The sequence below is a fragment of the Carassius carassius genome, chromosome 9 (genome assembly GCF_963082965.1).
Source record: "Carassius carassius chromosome 9, fCarCar2.1, whole genome shotgun sequence".
NCBI classification, from domain to species: Eukaryota; Metazoa; Chordata; class Actinopteri; order Cypriniformes; family Cyprinidae; genus Carassius; species Carassius carassius.
Window position 1 is genome coordinate 1,332,501 of NC_081763.1, and position 5,000 is coordinate 1,337,500.

Consider the following 5,000-nt stretch of genomic DNA (forward strand, 5'->3'; position numbering starts at 1 on the left):
ACATTTCCAAAAGTACTAACCAGGCCTATTAGATAATTACTGAAAAAATCCAAAAGTACTAACCTGGCCCAAACCTGCTTAGATTTGGAGATCAGTTGAGATCGGGCATAGCCAGGATGGTATGGCCATAAGCGAAGGAGGCTGCAAAGAGAGGGCTATTTAAAGATCAGCCACTATAATCTTAGTCTGTACAATTTTCCCATTTATATTCCCCCATATTTTCTCTTCTGTTACACCATTGAACATCCGTAGCCAGTATTCATTTACAACAGGTTTCTTGAAAACCACATCTCTAAAAAAACAATAAAACATTTTCACAGTACATTCTTTAAAAGCACACAATTTTCCCCCCATATTTACATACACATCTTTTCCTTCATTTTCTTCTTCCATATTTTCAATTCTCTTTATCCATTCTTTAGGTATAGCATTCTTAATTAAATCATATTTGTTTGTAATCTCTTGTCTGCTATAATCCTCCTTTGCCTCCTCCATCACATCCACAATGTATTGCACTGGTAAAAACCCCTCTTTGAATTCATATAAAACATCTCTGACTTTCATGATTCCAACATCCCACCATTTCTTAAAACAACCCTGCTTCCCTTGATTTAAAATGCAGTTGTTTAAGAATAAAGGCTGATTTAAAATGTTCTCTCTACCTTGTGGCTTAAAATGCACATTATCTAAAAATTTTCCCCATGCTCTCATCAGTTCTTTATAAAATTCTGGCAGCCTCTCCATCATCCAATTTTTTGTTTTCATCCATAAAATGTTGTCCCCCAGATTAAAATGACTACACTTGTTTAAAAAATGCCCCATTGTTCTTTTCCATGCTGCTTTATTTTCTTCGTCTAGATATTTGCTTATGATTTTCACCCTTAAACTGTTCTTTCTTTGCTCCACGTCCATTAGCCCTAGCCCCCCCTTCCCCACTGCTCCTATTAAAGTGTTATATGCAATTCTCGGTGGCTTTCCTTCCAATAAAAAATCTAAAAAACATTTTTTCAACCTTTTTTCTGTCCACAACGGCATTGAAGCCACATATAAAATATGCCATAACTTAGAAACCATTAAAACATTCAAAATTAAAACCCTCCCCTTCAAAGTTAAGGACATTAATCTCCAAAAATTCAACCTTCTCTCGATCCCTCCTAACATCTCCCACATAATTCCTTCTGCTTTGGTTTCATCCCTCCCCATTAAAACACCTAAAATCTTTATTTCATTAATTTCCTTAAAATTAAAGTGCGCCGTTAAAACGTCACTTCCCCCGAATCTCATGTATACTGTTTTATCCTCGTTCACTTTAGCCCCTGATCCCCTGCAAAATGTTTGTACTATTTTCATTGCTTCCCTTACACTCAACAGATCTTGCAGCAATAGCGTAGTATCATCAGCGTATTGAAATATTTTATTCTCTCCTCCCTCTATGCCTATTCCTTTTATTCTCCCTTCCTGTTCTACCATTAACCCAAGTGGTTCCGCAACTAAAGCATATAAAAGTGCCGACAACGGGCAACCCTGTCTAATGGATCTTGTTAATTTAAAACACTCTGTTAAAAACCCATTACATTTTACTCTCGTTACAGCACCTTTATATAAAATCTTAACCCATTTAATAAAATTTCCTCCAAAACCAAAACTATTCAAAACTCCAAATAAAAAATCATGCTCTAACCTGTCAAAAGCCTTCTCAAAGTCCAAACTGATTATAAAACCATCTTTCTTCTTTTCATTCATATATCTTATGGTATCTTTTATGCTCATTGTTGTATCCGCAATGTCTCTTCCTTTAATACTGTAAGCTTGGTTTGTTTGAATTATTGTGGGCATCACTTCTTTTAATCTGTTAGCTAAAACTTTTGATAAAATCTTCAGATCAGTGTTAAGCATTGTTATTGGCCTATAATTCTTTAACTCCACTTTGTCTCCTTTCCTTTTATATATCAGCTTCATTAATCCCATTCCCATCCTTTCGTTCATCTCACCTTTCCTAAAAATCTCGTCAAATACTTCTTTTAAGATAGTTGTTAAAACATCTTTAAAAACAATGTAAAACTCACTCCCCAACCCATCTATCCCTGGACTTTTTCTTTTGTTTAATCCAATTATTGCTCTTTTTATTTCTTCTTCTCTTACTTCATCTTCACACTCTTTTTTATCCACTTCTCCTACTCTGGCTTTTATTTGCTTCAGTAATTCCACTTTTTCTTCTTCTTTTACCCCCTCTGTACAGAATAAGTTCTCATAGTATGATTTTATTTCCTCTAAAATGTCCGCATTTTCTTCTACTATTCTCCCATTTTTGCCCCTTATTTCTTTAATCATGTCTGCTTTCCCTCTTCTTTTCTCTAGATCAAAGAAAAACTTTGTGCACTTCTCCCCCTCCACTGTATATTTTGCTTTACTTCTTAATCTTGCAGCTTCATATTTCTCCTCTTCCATTTCCTTCAGTCTACCTTCTATTTCTTTTATTTTCTCTATGCTTTTTTCTGTCTTGTCCAGTTCCTTATTTAAGTTTTGTCTTAGCTCTCTTTCCTCGTTTTTCTTACATTTATTAATTAACTTGCAATAGGTTATTGTAAACGTTTTTACCAGATATTTCACGTTCTCCCACCACATTCGCTTATCCTCATTATACATTCCATTTTCTTTTTCCTTTTCAATGATCTCCTTTATACTTAAAACATAATCTTCATTCTTTAAAACCTCTGTATTTAAAATCCATACTCCCGGCCCTCTTTGCACTTTACTCCAGTCTACTTTAAAAAATAAAAACTTGTGATCACTAAAACTTGTTTCTTCATACTTAATCTTTTTAATAAAATTCTCCACATTTCTTGTACATAAAATAAAATCTATTCTTGTTTCACACACACACTGCCCCACTATTTGCCTCCTTGAAAATTCTTTTATCTTTTCATTTCTTTCTCTCCACACATCGATGATATTATTTTCTCCCATTAATGCTTTTAATTCTTTTCTCCCCTTGTCGTTTTTAAAAACCATTCCTTCTGCCATGTCTTGTTTACTAAAAACTGTGTTAAAATCCCCTATCATTATTATTTCCTTATACTTGTTTATGATATTTCTTAATACATAAAAAAATTCTTTCTTTTCCTTCTCCTCTGTTGGCGCATGTACATTTACTAAAATCAGTTCACGTCCTTCACAATTTACTTCCACCACCATACATTTCCCCATCTTATCTTTATACACCACTCTACTTGCATTAAAAACATCTTTTCTTATTAAAAAAGCCACTCCTCTTCCAAGCCTTCCATCCCCATTGTTATATTAAATATCCCCTTCCCATTTCTTTTTATAGTCCTTCATCACACTCTCTTTCCAATTTGTTTCTTGTAAAACAATAACATCTTCGCCTTGGCATTTTTCCTTCACTTTTTCAAATTTACCCATGTCCATCAGTCCCCTTGCATTAAAAGTAACACAACTTAAAACCATTAAAAAGAAAAATAAATACCTAAAAACCATTACTTTCCATCTTCTCCCTCCAGCCCTCTTAACACTTCATATCTGTTTACAGTTTTCACTCAACCCCTTGTCATTATCTTTTTTCTAGCATTTCCCACATTTGGTTTTACCTTTAATGTTCGTCTTCTTATTTGTCCTCTCCCCTCTCTGTCTATCTCCATGTTATCCATCCTCGTTTCTTCTTCACTGTCCATTTCTTTGTTTTGATCATTCATTCCTTGTCCATCTCCGTCCACGTCATCCAGAAGTTTTTTAACACTGTCCGATATTTCAATTTCCGTCCACTGGGTGTCCTGTTCTGTTAAATGTTCCTTGTCTGCATCATTTACTTTCTCTCCTTCTTTCTCTCTGTTGCTCGCTCCTTCTTCTGTTTCTTTTTGTTGCAATCCGTCTTCCTCTTGTCCTTCATCAGTTTCTCTTTCCTCCTCACTGTTTCCTTCATGCACCTGTCCGTCCAACTGAAGTTCCATACCTCCTTCCTCTCCTTCCATCCAACATTCACATTTATTTAAAACTTCTTGACACCCTGGGCATCTGACAGCATTGCAATCTCTTGCAAAGTGTCCCCTCTCCTCGCAAACACGGCACTTAAAATCTGGGCAGTCTTTCAGCAGGTGTCCAGGGCTCATGCACAGCCTACAGGTCTTCACCTGATGGCTGTGCATCACCCTAAAATACTGCTGCCCTTCTGCTGTTTCCAGCTTTGTGCTATATGGCAACGATGCCACATCTTTGGGGAATCTCACTTTTAGGAACCTTGTTCCGTCTTCTATGTCAGTGCCCGGGTAGCATCTTCTTTTTATCTGTGAAATGGGATTAACTCCCCATCTTTCCAATTTAGCTAAAATTTCTTTGTCATCAATATAGACGGGCAGGTGCATGAAGGAAACAACATAATCTCTGTTTTGCAAACTTTTTACCTCACAGTTCACTCCTTTTATCATCAGTCCATCAGTCAGTTTGTCACATGTTTCTTCTTTCTCCATTGTTAATTCATATTCTTTCCCTTGTCTTGGCCTTAGTGCCAGGATTTTCCCATGTCCACATTGTTTTCATACAGCCTTGATGATATCCTCTGCTCTCACCTCGATCACATTCTCTACGTTCACAATCACTGTAGCCTCTTTTAGATACTTTCTTTCAAGAAATTTCTCCCTCGTGCCTTGGTTATTCCCATTCCCAGCTCGTAGTCGATTTCCCATTCCAGTGTCATTTACCGATCGTGTCTCTCCGCCAAATCCAGTATCGTTTGCCATGCGTCTCTCTCCAGCCAGTCCAGTATCGTTTGCCATGCGTCTCTCTCCAGCCAGTCTAGTGTCGTTTGCCATGCGTCTCTCTCTGCCAAATCCAGTATCGTTTGCCATGCGTCTCTCTCCAGCCAGTCCAGTATTGTTTGCCATGCGTCTCTCTCCAGCCAATATAGTGTCGTTTGCCATACGTGTCTCTCCAGCCGGTCCTGTGTCGTCATCCATTAATCCGTCCATTTTTAGAAAAAAACAAAA